The 15,751-nt window shown below is 46.9% G+C and overlaps 1 protein-coding gene across 1 annotated transcript in view; it reads right to left on the reverse strand.

The window, feature by feature from the left end:
- LOC127034980 (F-box/WD repeat-containing protein 7-like) overlaps positions 1 to 15,751 on the reverse strand; it is a 58,747-nt gene that overhangs the window by 36,102 nt on the left and 6,894 nt on the right. The gene's annotated exons all lie outside the window — the stretch shown is intronic.

Raw genomic sequence — 15,751 nt, forward strand, 5'->3', positions numbered from 1 at the left:
TTAATCTACCCCACAGGGAATGGAAGGAGGGGATGTCACCAAGGAACTGTACCTGGGAATAGTGCGAGCGTGTGGGGACAAAATCAGGACAGCCACGACAAAGAATGAGTCACAGCTGGCAAGGAACATTAGAGACAACAGGAAGGGTTCTACAAACATGTCAGAAAAAGATAAAAATTAAAGATGGTGCGGGTCCGCTACCCCCATTCCAAGCAGGTATGTGCTGGCTACAGATTTCTCCATGTTCCCCTTTGCTTCCCTTATCAATTTTCTACAATACCTAACTACTGATTTTTAGTTCTGTGTTCAGTTCTTTATCTGTCACGAAGAGGTCTAATATAGAATTCCTACAACACTTTTTGAGTTAGGAAATTATCATGTGTAATGTTTATATTTTCCAAAGATGTTTCAGTATTGGCAGCAGGAGACTTCCAGCATGTGTCACTCAAATTGAAATCAACTGTGATCACGCAGCTTTTTTTCTGACATTACAGATTGGTGATTAAGGAGGTCATCCTGTTCCACAGTGGGATGTGGTGGTCTGCAGCAGACACTATCTAATACCGCACCCTTGTGTTATAACTTTTGGTATATTGAGCCATAAGTATCCAAAAAAACACTCACTCACGTCGCGTAACTATTGTTCTTCAAGATGTGTTGTTCGTGCCCATTCCAAGCGGGTGTGTGCGCACGCATGTGCACAGGAGCCGGAAGAGTTTTCCTCTAGCCGCATCCATCGGGTCAGTCCAGCCACCCCTGAAGTCGCACCTTTATGGCACCCAATATAGAGCCTTGCTGACCTGCCATCCCCTCTGTTCCTTCTTGCCAGCTACTCCGACAGAGGGCAGGAGGGTGGGTATTGGAATGGATATGAACAACACACCTCGAAGAACAACAGTTACGAGAAGGTCACTAACCGTTTTTTCTTCAAGTGCTTGTTCATGTTGATTCCAATCAGGTGACTCACAAGCCTAAATTCAGGAGGTGGGGTTGGAGTCTTCACTGATTGGAGCAAGGCTCGTTCGAAGGCTGCATCATCTCTGGCCTGCAGGGGAATCGCATAGTGTGCGGTGAAAGTGTGGATGGAGGACCATGTCGCTGCTCTGCAGAGTGGGAACCTGAGCCAGGAACGCTGCCGATGAAGCCTGTGCCCTGGTGGAGTGCGCAGTGACTGGGGGTGCAGGAACCCCAGCCAGGCTGTAGCACTCACGAAGACAGGATGCTCTCCATAACAAAATGCGTTGTGATGACACAGGCTGACCTTTCCTTCTGTCCGCCACTGCCACAAATAACTGGACAATTTTCTGAATGGCTCAGTTCTCTTGATGTAGAAGGCTAATGCCCTGCGGACATCCAGTGAGTAAAGTCTCTGCTCCCTGCCGCTGGAACGAGGCTTAGGGTAGAAGACCGGGAGGACGATGTCCTGGTCGATGTGGAACTGCAACACAACCTTTGGGAGGAAAGCAGGGTGAGGCCTGAGCTGCGCCTTGTCCTTATAGGACATGGTATAAGGGGGCTCTGAGGTTAGGGCCCTGAGCTCAGACGCCCCCCCGCTGAGGTTATTGCCACCAGGAACGCCACCTTGTATGAAAAGTAGAGCACGTCGCTCAAAGAGCACTCCCGTGAGATGGAACAGGACCAGGCTGAGGTCCCAGGCCAGGCCTGGCTGACGGACGTGAGGGTACAGCCTGTCGAGCCCTTTCAAAAAACACCTAACCATGGGGTTAGCAAACACCAAGCGGCCTTCCTGGCCCGCGTAAGTAATTAAGGACCTGCTAAGCCGCTTGCCAAAGCAAGAGCAAGGGGAAGTCTCAGCTACCGTCAATGGCAGTAAGAAGGAACTGAGGGAGTGGCGGGTCGGCAGGGCTCTCTATGGAGCGCCATAAGGGCGCGACTCCAAGGGGTGCCCAGGCCGACCTGATGGATGCTGCTAAGGGAAAAATTATCCAGCTACTGTGCACGGGGCGCACACACACCTGACTGGAATGGACATGAACAAGCAATCGAAGCAGCAGCATTTTCTTCCAAGTCGTCACTGACTCGGAAACAGAGAATGACATCTCTGGGACAGCTGCAATCATCTAATCTGACCTCCTGTATGACACAGAGCAGAGGCCATTGGACTTCCTTGAATTAAGTCCTGTTTGAACTAGAGCAGATCTCAACCAATTTTGATTTAACAATTGCCAGTGCCGGAGAATCCACCATATCCTTTGGTAAATTGCTCCAATGGTTAAATTATCCTCACTGTTAAAAATCTGCATGTCATTTCTATTCTGAATTTGTCTAGCTTCAGCTTCTAGGGATTAGATCTTGATACACCTTTGTCTCCTAGACCCAAGAGCCCTCTATTATAAAAGTTTTGGTGTTTATTAACTATGATCAAGTCATCCCATCACAGAACCGCAAGATTGGTGTTACACCCTGTCATAAACAGATAGTTAAGGGTTAATGTCTCTTTTACCTGTAAAGGGTTAAGAAGCTCAGTGAACCTGGCTGACACCTGACCAGAGGACCAATAGGGAGACAAGATACTTTCAAATCTGGGTGGAGGGAAGTCTTTTGTTTGTTCTCTTTGTGTTGTTGTTGTTTGCTCTCGGGACTGAGAGGGATGGGACATCGATCCAGGTTCTCCAAATCTTTCTGAATCAGTCTCTCATGTTTCAAACTTGTAAGTAATTAGCCAGGCAAGGCGTGTTAGTCTTATGTTTGTTTTCTCAACTTGTAAATGTTTCTTTTTGCTGGAAGGATTTTACCTCTGTTTGCTGTAACTTTGAACCTAAGTCTGGGGGTGGGGGGGGGGGACCCTCTGGTCTACAGGAATCTGATGACCCTGTAAAGCATTTTCCATCCTGATTTTACAGAGATAATTTTTACCTTTTCTTTCTTTAATTAAAAGCTTTCTTTTTAAGAACCTGATTGATTTTTCCTTGTTTTAAGATCCATGGGGATTGGATCTGGACTCACCAGGGATTGATGGGGGGAAAGGAGGGGGATGGTTAATTTCTCCTTGTTTTAAGATCCAAGGGGTTTGGATCTGTGTTCACCAGGGGAATGGTGAAGTCTCTCAAGGCAACCCAGGGAGGGGAAAGTTTTGGGGGGACAGAAAGTGCCCCAGACACTGAAATTCTGGGTAGTGGCAGTGTTACCAGATCTAAGCTAGTAATTAGGATTAGAAGTGTCCATGCAGGTCCCCACATTTGTACCCTAAAGTTCAAAGTGGGGGAAAAAACCTTGACATGGTGGCAGTGGTGGGTTATTTTTTAGGACCCAAAAGCCAGTGGGATTTTTTCTCTCTCCTTTCTAGCCGCTTAGAAAGCGGCCTGAGGGCAGAGGTGTTAAGTTTAACAAGGGTCTTTGTTAAGAGGAGGCTTCAAGCTGTGAGCAAGCAGCCAGCAAAAGGGAATTTGCAAGCTGAATTGTTTTCTTTCTTTCTACCTCTCGGGTACAGCTAGTTAGAAAATCTCTGTTAACCAAGCAGCCCTGAGCTGAGTGCAACCCAGTCAGTAAGCTGCAGGGGGGTGTGGCCAGCATAAGAAAGCAGGAAAATGAGTACCAGTAAAACAGTTAACAAACTAAAAATGGCTAGGCTGGATGCAAAAAAAATAAGCCATAAAGGCTAACCACAAAAGAGTTATAGAGCTAAAACAAAAAAAAAATGGAAGAGAGGAAAAAAAAGAAAAAGCATAAACTGGACTTAGCAAAGGCTAAGCCAGATGTACCAGCCAACCCTAACAACCCTTCTCCAGGTACTGTTTCCCATCCCAGAAAATTTCCCACCTACAAGGCAGGTGAGGATACTGAGGCCTTCTTAAAAAATTTTGAAAGGGCCTGCCTTGGGTACATCATCTCTGCAGACCAGTACATGATAGAGCAGAGGCCACAGCTCAGCGGACCCTTAGCAGAGGTGGCGGCTGAAATGCCTAAGAAACACATGAACGATTATAATCTTTTTCAAACCAAGGCCAGAATCAGAATGAGGCTAACACCTGAGCATGCCTGTCGGCGGTTCAAAGCCCTAATGTGGAAACCAGATGTGTGATTTACCCAACACACCTACCACATTGGAAAGAATTGGGATGCCTGGATATCAGGAGCAAATGCTAAATCTCTGGAAGAGCTGGCCTTCCTAATGCAAATAGAGCAGTTCTTAGAGGGTGTTCCTGAGGAAATAGAAAGGTACATCCTAGATGGGAAGCCCAAAACTGTAACCGAGGCGAGGGAGATTGGAGCCAAATGGGTGGAAGTGGCAAAAAAGAAAAAAGCTACTAGCAAGGGGAGCGATTATCAGAGGGGGCAAACCGAAAATAAACCCTATCACCGGGGGCAAGCCAAGACCCCACCTACAACCCAAGGAAAGCGCCAGACACCCTATTGTCCCACCTCACCAGTCTCCAGCAACCCACCTCGGCCCAGTGACCAGTCAGCTGGGCGATGTTTTAAATGTAATGAACTGGGATATATAAAGGCCAACTGCCCCAAGAACCCCAACCAAGTACAGTTCATTACACCACAATCACACCAAAGATCCCCAGGCCCAAATGCCTCTCAAATACCCTCGGAGCAAAGGGAAACCTTGAGAGTGGGCGAAAAAAAGGTTTTCGCGTGGAGAGACACTGGGGCACAAGTGTCAGCTATCCACCAATCCTTAGCAAACCCCACATTCATCAACCCAGAGGCCCAAGTGACAATTCACCCATTCATGTCAAAGTCTGTAGACTTGCCTACAGCTGAATTGCCTGTCCAGTACAAAGGCTGGTCAGGAATGTGGACTTTTGCCATCTATGACAATTATCCCATCCCCATGCAACTGGGGGAAGACTTGGCCAAACATGTAAAGCTGGCCAAGAGGGTGGAAACGGTCACCCGCAGCCAGGCCAAGCAAGCTTCCACACCCATCCCTGTTTCTGAGCCGTCCACAAGGGCTCCATCTGTGTTACCAGAGACCCAGACAGGGGTGGTGGAACCGGATCCCTTACCAACAACTGCAACAGCTATAGTGCATCCAGTCCCAGAACCGGAACTGGAAAAGCAACCAGCACCAGAACCGTTGCCAGCACTGACGCCAGCGCTTGCAAACCCATCTACAACTCCAACGCCAGAGGGCACCAGCGGGCCTGAACTGGCAGAAGCAGCAGACAACCCTACCCAAGAGGCTCAGCCAGAGCCTGAAATATCACATAGTGCACCAGCGGAGAGCGGTTCACAATCAATGAAAACAACCCCATCACCTACATCGCTTCCAGAGGGACCAAGCCCAAGGCCACTGTCTAAGGAGGAACTAATGTCTCCAGCCTCAACGAAACAGTTCAAGGCTAAGCAGAAAGCAGATAACAGCCTTCAGAAAGTTGGGGCGGCGGCACGGAGCACCCCACCGCCTCTCAGCTCCTCTAACCGATCCCGGTTTGTTGTAAAACAAGGACTTTTATACAAGGAGACTCTTTCTGGTGGACACCAGGAAGACTGGAGTCCTCAAAGGCGGTTGGTAGTTCCAACTAAGTACGGGGTAAAGCTCTTGAGCTCAGCTCATAATCATCCCAGTGGCCATTCTGGGGTGAATAGAACCAAGAACCGGTTGGGGAAGTCTTTCCACTTGGAGGGAATGGGCAAGAACATTGCTAATTATGTCCGGTCTTGTGAGGTGTGCCAACAAGTGGGGAAGCCCCAAGACCAGGTCAAAGCCCCTCTCCAGCCATTTCCCATAACTGAGGTCCCATTTCAGCAAGTAGCTGTGGATATTCTGGGTCCTTTCCCAAAAAAGACCCCCAGGGGAAAGCAGTACATACTGACTTTCATGGATTTTGCTACTCGATGGCCGGAAGCAGTAGCTCTAAGCAACACCAGGGCTAAAACTGTGTGCCAGGCCTTAGCAGACATTTTTGCCAAGGTAGGTTGGCCCTCCGACATCCTTACAGATTCGGGAACTAACTTCCTGGCAGGGACCACGAAAAATCTGTGTGAAGCTCATAGGGTAAATCACTTGGTTGCCACCCCTTACCACCATCAAACCAATGGCCTGGTGAAGAGGTTTAATGAAACTTTGGGGGCCATGATACGTACATTCGTAAATGAACACTCAAATGATTGGGACCTAGTGTTGCAGCAGTTGCTTTTTGCCTACAGGGTGTACCATATCCCAGTTTAGGGTTTTCACCATTTGAACTTGTGTATGGCCACGAGGTTAACGGGCCATTACAGTTGGTGAAGCAGCAATGGGAGGGGTTTATGCCTTCTCCAGGAACTAACATTCTAGACTTTGTAAGCAACCTACAAAGCACCCTCCGACACTCTTTAGCCCTTGCTAAAGAAAACCTAAAGGATGCTCAGAAAGAGCAAAAGGCCTGGTATGATAAACATACCAGAGAGCGCTCCTTCAAAGTAGGGGACCAGGTTACGGTCTTGAAGGCGCAACAGGCCCATAAAATGAAAGCGCCATGAAAAGGGCCATTCACAGTCCAAAAGCACCTAGGAGCTGTTAAATATCTCATAGCATTCCCCACCTCAACCCTAAAGCCTAAAGTGTACCATGTTAATTCTCTAAAGCCCTTTTATTCCAGAGACTTAAAGGTTTGTCAGTTTACAGCCCAGGGAGGAGATGACGCTGAATGGCCTGAAGGTGTCTACTACAACGAAAAAAGTGACGGTGGCGTGGAAGAGGTGAACCTCTCCAAAACCCTGGAACATCTGCAGCGACAGCAGATCAAGAAGCTGTGCACCACCTTCGCTCCAATGTTCTCAGCCACCCCAGGACGGACTGAACGGGCATACCACTCCATTGACACAGGTAATGCTCACCCACTAGAACCTCACTCTACCTGATGTCTCCTCATGCCCAAGCTGCTATAAAACAGAAAATCCAAAGCATGCTACAGATGGGTATAATCCTCCCCTCTAACAGTGCATGGGCATCTCCAGTGGTTCTAGTACCCAAACCAGATGGGAAAATATGCTTTTGCGTGGACTACCGTAAGCTAAATGCTGTAACTCGTCCCGACAACTATCCAATGTCACGTACCGATGAGCTATTGGAGAAGTTGGGACGTGCCCAGTTCATCTCTATAATAGACTTAATCAAGGGGTACTGGCTAGTACCGCTAGATAAACCCACCAAAGAAAGGTCAGCCTTCATCATCCAAGCGGGGGTGTATGAATTTAATATGCTTCCTTTCGGGCTGTGAAATGCACCCGCCACCTTCCAAAGACTTGTAGATGGTCTCCTAGCAGCATTGGGAGAATACGCAGTTGCCTAATTCGATGATGTGGCCATTTTTTCTGATTCATGGGCAGAACACCTGGAACACCTGGAAAAAGTCTTTGAGCGCATCAGGCCGGCAGGACTAACTTTTAAGGCCAAAAAGTTCGACGGGGACAGGTGAGCAAAGCCCACAGGTAAGTGGGGAACAAGACCTGGGAGATGGGTTGGAAACAGCAGGGAGCACGGGCTATAATGGCAGAGAGGAAGGAGGATCAGGGCAAAGCTGGGAGGCAAGATCAAACCAGTATCTTAGATGCCTATATACAAATGCAAGAAGTATGGGTAATAAGCAGGAAGAACTGGAAGTGCGAATAAATAAATACAACTATGACATTGTTGGCATTACTGAAACTTGGTGGGATAATACACACGACTGGAATGTTGGTGTGGATGGGTATAGTTTGCTCAGGAAGGATAGACAGGGGAAAAAGGGAGGAGGTGTTGCCTTATATATTAAAAATGTACACACTTGGACTGAGGTGGAGATGGACATAGGAGACGGAAGTGTGGAGAGTCTCTGGGTTAGGCTAAAAGGGGTAAAAAACACGGGTGATGTCGTGCTGGGAGTCTACTACAGGCCACCTAATCAGGTGGAAGAGATGGATGAGGCTTTTTTCAAACAACTAACAAAATCATCCAAAGCCCAAGATTTGGTGGTGATGGGGGACTTCAACTATCCAGATATATGTTGGGAAAATAACACTGCGGGGCACAGACTATCTAATAAGTTCCTGGACTGCATTGCAGACAACTTTTTATTTCAGAAAGTTGAAAAAGCTACTAGGGGGGAAGCTGTTCTAGACTTGATTTTAATAAATAGGGAGGAACTCGTTGAGAATTTGAAAGTAGAAGGAAGCTTGGGTGAAAGTGATCATGAAATCATAGAGTTTGCAATTCTAAGGAAGGGTAGAAGGGAGTACAGCAGAATAGAGACAATGGATTTCAGGAAGGCGGATTTCAGAGAGCTGATAGGTAAGGTCCCATGGGAATCAAGACTGAGGGGAAAAACAACTGAGGAGAGTTGGCAGTTTTTCAAAGGAACACTATTAAGGGCCAAAAAGCAAGCTATTCCGATGGTTAGGAAAGATAGAAAATGTGGCAAAAGACCACCTTGGCTTAACCACGAGATCTTGCGTGACCTACAAAATAAAAAGGCGTCATATAAAAAATGGAAACTAGGTCAGATTACAAAGGATGAATATAGGCAAATAACACAGGAATGCAGAGGCAAGATTAGAAAGGCAAAGGCACAAAATGAACTCAAACTAGCTATGGGAATAAAGGGAAACAAGAAGACTTTTTATCAATACATTAGAAGCAAGAGGAAGACCAAGGACAGGGTAGGCCCACTGCTCAGTGAGGAGGGGGAAACAGTAACGGGAGACTTGGAAATGGCAGAGATGCTTAATGACTTCTTTGTTTCGGTCTTCACTGAGAAGTCTGAAGGAATGTCTAATATAGTGAATGCTTACGGGAAGAGGGTAGGTTTAGAAGATAAAATAAAAAAAGAGCAAGTAAAAAATCACTTAGAAAAGTTAGATGCCTGCAAGTCACCAGGGCCTGATGAAATGCATCCTAGAATACTCAAGGAGTTAATAGAAGAGGTATCTGAGCCTCTAGCTATTATCTGTGGGAAATCATGGGAGACGGGGGATATTCCAGAAGACTGGAAGGGGGCAAATATAGTGCCCATCTATAAAAAGGGAAATAAAAACAACCCAGGAAACTACAGACCAGTTAATTTAACTTCTGTGCCAGGGAAGATAATGGAGCAGGTAATTAAAGAAATCATCTGCAAACACTTGGAAGGTGGTAAGGTGATAGGGAATAGCCAGCATGGATTTGTAAAGAACAAATCGTGTCAAACTAATCTGATAGCGTTCTTTGATAGGATAATGAGCCTTGTGGATAAGGGAGAAGCAGTGGATGTGATATACCTAGACTTTAGTAAGGCATTTGATACGGTCTCGCATGATATTCTTATAGATAAACTAGGAAAGTACAATTTAGATGGGGCTACTATAAGGTGGGTGCATAACTGGCTGGATAATCGTACTCAGAGAGTAATTGTTAATGGCTCCCAATCCTGCTGGAAAGGTATAACAAGTGGGGTTCCGCAGGGGTCTGTTTTGGGACCGGTTCTGTTCAATATCTTCATCAACGATTTAGATGTTGGCATAGAAAGTACGCTTATTAAGTTTGCGGACGATACCAAACTGGGAGGGACTGCAACTGCTTTGGAGGACAGGGTCAAAATTCAAAATGATCTGGACAAATTGGAGAAATGGTCTGAGGTAAACAGGATGAAGTTCAATAAAGATAAATGCAACGTGCTCCACTTAGGAAGGAACAATCAGTTTCACACATACAGAATGGGAAGAGACTGTCTAGGAAGGAGTATGGCAGAAAGAGATCTAGGGGTCATAGTAGACCACAAGCTTAATATGAGTCAACAGTGTGATACTGTTGCAAAAAAATCAAACGTGATTCTGGGATGCATTAACAGGTGTGTTGTAAACAAGACACGAGAAGTCATTCTTCCGCTTTACTCTGCGCTGGTCAGGCCTCAGCTGGAGTATTGTGTCCAGTTCTGGGCACCGCATTTCAAGAAAGATGTGGAGAAATTGGAGAGGGTCCAGAGAAGAGCAACGAGAATGATTAAAGGTCTTGAGAACATGACCTATGAAGGAAGGCTGAAGGAATTGGGTTTGTTTAGTTTGGAAAAGAGAAGACTGAGAGGGGACATGATAGCAGTTTTCAGGTATCTAAAAGGGTGTCATCAGGAGGAGGGAGAAAACTTGTTCACCTTAGCCTCCAATGATAGAACAAGAAGCAATGGGCTTAAACTGCAGCAAGGGAGATTTAGGTTGGACATTAGGAAAAAGTTTCTAACTGTCAGGATAGTTAAACACTGGAATAGATTACCTAGGGAAGTTGTGGAATCTCCATCTCTGGAGATATTTAAGAGTAGGTTAGATAAATGTCTATTAGGGATGGTCTAGACAATATTTGGTCCTGCCATGAGGGCAGGGGACTGGACTCGATGACCTCTCGGGGTCCCTTCCAGTCCTAGAGTCTATGAGTCTATGAAATAGGCCAAAACAGAGTGACTTACCTTGGACACCAGGTGGGTCAAGAAACAATAAACCCCCTACAGGCCAAGGTGGATGCTATCCAAAAGTGGCCTGTCCCAAAGTCAAAGAAACAGGTCCAATCCTTCTTAGGCTTGGCCAGATATTATTACAGGTGATTTGTACCACACTACAGCCAAATCACTGCCCCACTAACAGACCTGACCAAAAAGACCCAGCCAAATGCAGTTAAGTGGACTGATGAGTGTTAGAAGGCCTTTACGCAGCTTAAGGCAACACTCATGTCTGACCCTGTGCTAAGGGCCCCGGACTTTGACAAACCATTCCTAGTAACCACAGATGCGTCTGAGCATGGTGTGGGAGCAGTTTTAATGCAGGAAGGACCGGATCAAGAATTTCATCCTGTCGTGTTTCTCAGCAAGAAACTGTCTGAGAGGAAAAGCCACTGGTCAATCAGTGAAAAAGAATGGTATGCCATTGTGTACGCCCTGGAAAAGCTACGCCCATATGTTTGGGGACGGCAGTTCCAGCTACAAACTGACCATGCTGCGCTAAAGTGGCTTCATATTGCCAACGGAAACAACAAAAAACTTCTTTGATGGAGTTTTGCTCTCCAAAATTTTAATTTTAAAATTCAACACATTTCAGGAGCTTCTAACAAAGTAGCTAATGCACTCTCCCGTAAAAGTTTCCCAGAATCAACTGGTTAAAAATTGTCCTTAAAATGTAAAGTCTTGTAGTTTTACATAATTAGTAGTATACGTAAAGGTGCATGTGTTTTATTAATCTGTTTATTCTAAAGTTCTAGGAAAAAAATCACCACCAGTGTGGTTCCACTCTGTCTGCGATTTGGGGGGCATGTCATTAACAGATAGTTAAGGGTTAATGTCTCTTTTACCTGTAAAGGGTTAAGAAGCTCAGTAAACTTGGCTGACACCTGACCAGAGGACCAATAGGGGGACAAGATACTTTCAAATCTGGATGGAGGGAAGTCTTTTGTTTGTTCTCTTTGTGTTGTTGTTGTTCGCTCTTGGGACTGAGAGGGATAGGACATCAATCCAGGCTCTCCAAATCTTTCTGAATCAGTCTCTCATGTTTCAAACTTGTAAGTAATTAGCCAGGCAAGGCGTATTAGTCTTATGTTTGTTTTCTCAACTTGTAAATGTTTCTTTTTGCTGAAAGGATTTTACCTCTGTTTGCTGTAACTTTGAACCTAAGGCTGGTGGGAGGGACCCTCTGGTCTATAGGAATCTGATGACCCTGTAAAGCATTTTCCATCCTGATTTTACAGAGATAGCTTTTAATTAAAGAAAGAAAAGGTAAAATTTTTCTTTTTAAGAACCTAATTGATTTTTCCTTGTTTTAAAATCCAAGGGAATTGGATCTGGACTCACCAGGGATTGGTGGGGGGAAAGGAGGGGGATGGTTAATTTCTCCTTGTTTTAAGATCCAAGGGGATTGGATCTGTGTTCACCAGGAATTTGGTGAAGTCCCTTAAGGCAACCCAGGGAGGGGAAAGTTTTGAGGGGACAGAAAGTGCCCCAGACACTAAAATTCTGGGTGGTGGCAGTGTTACCAGATCTAAGCTAGTAATTAGGCTTAAAAGTGTCCATGCAGGTCCCCACATTTGTGCCCTAAAGTTCAAAGTGGGGGAAAAAACCTTGACACACTCCCAGTTTTTAGGAGGAAGCCCTTCAATGTGCCAGAGCCAAGGGGTCTCACTCTCCCTTCAGCTCAGGCCATGTGGCGTCACTGCCTCCTGAGACTGAAGCTCTGGGAGTTGCTGGATAGAGCTCACAGTGTGAAACAGCAAGCCCCACGGAGACAGACTCCTGGGAGAGAACATGCACTCTGCAGGGATCAATGCACCGCACTAGCATTTACAGTGACACTCAAGCTGCGTTCGTTTTCAAAACAGTTGGGTTTACTAGCCATCTGGCACACACCACATGAAGCCCTTAGGTCAGCACAGAGAAATACAAAACAGAGGCGATCCTGGTCAGCCCAGAGCCCAGCCAAGCCGTAGTGACTCCAGTTTCCTGCTCAGTCTGACCTCCTTGATCAGTTCCTAGATGAGAGAGCTCCCAGCCTTCTTCCAGAGCTCACACTTACCCCACAGTTCACACTGCCCAGTCTTTTGTTCTCAAGCAGAGGCCCTTGCTCAACATTCGTGCTGAGAGGCAGGGAAATCCAGGAGTCACTGGCGCTTGCATTGTCTCTCTGGCCTCTTGTTGCTCTGGGTTGGTTTTACTCAGGTCCTTAATGACACTGAATTCCACTCAGACAGGGAGGTGAAACACACACATCTGTCTCTTAATCTGGCTTGAGAGCAAACTTAATCCTTTCCCTCCACCCACTGGATAGCCAAGCAACATACAAGGGAAACTGAGGCATGCATAGGACTCATAAAAACACTACAGAAAATTCCCATTTTCTCACAACCCCTTAACCTGCTGTTTATCAAGCCAAACAGAGTGAGATCCTGAGTGCTCTCTCTAGAAGACAGGACTTCCAATCCTACAGTAATTCTAGTGGATGTTTGTGAATTGTGGACACCAGAACTGGACACAATATTTGAGTGGCAGGTTACAAAACCTCTTACTCTTACATAGGATTCTCCTGTTTCCACGTCCAAGGAGCACATCAGCCCTTTTGGCCACAGCATTGCAATGGGAACTCATGCTCAGCTGATTATTCACCACACAGTAGCAGCTCTGGGTCCGGTTCTGCTCAGTGTCTCCATCAATGATTTAGATAATGGCATAGAGAGCATACTTATAAAGTTTGCGGCTGAAACCAAGCTGGAAGGGGTTGCAAGTGCTTTGGAGGACACCATTAAAATTCAAAATGATCTGGACAAACTGGAGAAATGATCTAAAGTAAATAGGATTAAATTCAATAAGGACAAATACAAAAGACTCCCCTTAGGAAGGAACAATCAGTTGCACGCATCCAAATGGGAAATGACTGCCTAGGAAGGAGCACTGCAGAAAGGGATCTGGGGGTCATAGTGGATCACAAGCTAAACAGTGATACACTGTTGTGAAAAAAGCAAACACTATTCTGGGATGTATTAGCAGAGTATTGTAAACTAGAGACGAGAAGTAATTCTTCCGCTCTACTCCGTGCTGATTAAGCCCCAACTGGAGAACTGTGTTCAGTTCTGGGCGTCACATTTCAGGAAAGATGTGGACAAATTGGAGAAAGTCCAGAGAAGAGCAACAAAAATGATTAAAGGTCTAGAAAACATGACCTATGAGAGAAGATGAAAAAATTGGGTTTGTTTGGTCTGGAGAAGAGAAGATTAAGAGGGGACATGGTAACAGTTTTCAAGAACATAAAAGCTTGTTACAAGAAGGAGGGAGAAAAATTATTTCTCTTAACCTCTCATGATAGGACAAGAAGAAATGGGCTTAAATTGCAGCAAAGGAGGTTTAGGTTGGACATTAGGAAAAACTTCACAACTGTCAGGGTTGTTAAACACTGCAATAAATTGCCTAGGGAGGTTGTGGAATCTCTGCCATGGGAGATTTTTAAGAACAGGTTAGACAAACACCTGTCCGGGATGGTCTAATCCTGCCATGATTGCAGGGGACTGGACCAGATGGCCTCTCATGGTCCTTCCGATTCTACCATTTAATATTTCTATGTCCCCTCCAACTTTTTCTCAGAGTCACGGCTAGTATCCTATCTTGTGCTTTATCTATTAGGACATTGATCCATGAGCATTTAAGATCATTGACAGCTAGAAAGAAAATTATTTGGGAACAGATAATGCCATTTTTGATATTGTCACCCCATCCTCTCTCTATTGGTCCCATAGATTTTAACATCCCACCAAGTTGCCATAACACCACCTAGATCAAATTCATGCTCATGAATGACCAATTCCAATTATTTTTACTTGTTTCCAGGCTCCCAATATTGGCATATAGACAATTCAATCCTTTCTTCTCTTTGCGTCCTTTGCTCTCTACATTATCATCTGCTGAGTAGTCAGATCTTCCCTCTTTTTACCCTTCCCCCTTCTAGTATTGGTTTAAAACCCTCCTGACTCCCCAAAAGGAGCAGCAGTCTTCCTTAATCAGCTGGAGATCTCTTTGTGGGCACACTGGATTTTCTTGCAGGTTGGGCTGGGCAGTCATCCACAGGTGTGCCCTGTACACCTCACCATTCCTGTCACCGAGCTAGACTCTCACAGATCTCTTCAGCAGAAATCATGCTGAGGACTTGCTATCAATCTCAAACTTCTAGCTGCATGGAATGCCTCCTGATCCTCACAACCTGCCCATGCTCCTCTGGCTCCACATGTGCAGAATGCCACTGTGACCTCTTGCCTCAGGTGAATAGATTATTTAATAGTCCCTTTTGGATCTGAATCTATAAATCTGCCCTTACTCCCCTCCCTCTCAGTGCATATACTACGGCAGCGCCCCCAGCCTGCCCGGCGTGCTCTGCTGTCTGGCTGCCATCTCTGGCTCAGTGCAGGCTCCTCCATGCGAATACCGGGCAGACTATGGGAGGGGAGAGAGGCCATTCCCATTGCCCTGCGCGCTAACAGAGACTGACCATGAGAAAGGACGTAGGTGTTCCCAGCCCATTACCCTGCTCCTCACTTCGGCAGCTGGAGGGTGAAGGGGCTGCAGCTCAGGACCCCACTGCACCAGAAGGGCAGGCTGCAGGGCTCCTGCGTGCAGTGGGGCTCAAAGAGCTGTGCCTGCACAGGGAGAGGAAAGGGCACAGGACATGAAGATCCCAGCCCCTTTTTCTAACATGCTGCCTCCAGAGGAAGGCCAAGCCTGCCAAGGCTCCCATTGCTGAACCCCGGGGCTCAAACACCAAGTCAGCGTTGGTGTACCCCAAACACCACCTGCCAGCTCTGGGGTGAAGGAGCGCTTGGCACAGCAACCAGGGGCTGCCCCAGCTGGAACCCTCTCTTCCCACTGGGCACCAGGAGCAGGCTCCGGGAGACGTCACCCCAGAACGAGGCGATGGGGGATGCCAGCTGGGTGCAGACTCTCTGTGAGCTGCTCTGAGCGGTAGCAGGATGGCTCCAGTATGGACGGCCAAGCCTGCCCTCCCCGGGGCGCGGGATCTCACAGGGCAGACTGGAAGGGCTGTTTCTGCTCTGGGGAAATGTTTCCTCGGCCTCCCACAGGGGAGTGGTGCCTGGATCAGAGAGCAACTGCACAGCTGAGACTGCTCCAGGCCTGAGCAGGCTGCGGCACAGAGCTGGCACGCCTGTCCCTGTGCACTAGCCTGGGCAGGGTCTGGTCTGGGCACCAGCCTCGGGAAACCAGGGCACAGCTGCTCTCGGGCCAGTGCTGCAGTGCCAGGTCTTAGGGCCAGAAGCACTCTCTGTAGCCAGAGCATAGCCCTGGATGGGGACTCTAGGGTGGACAGG

The sequence above is a fragment of the Gopherus flavomarginatus genome, chromosome 1 (assembly GCF_025201925.1).
Source record: "Gopherus flavomarginatus isolate rGopFla2 chromosome 1, rGopFla2.mat.asm, whole genome shotgun sequence".
NCBI classification, from domain to species: Eukaryota; Metazoa; Chordata; order Testudines; family Testudinidae; genus Gopherus; species Gopherus flavomarginatus.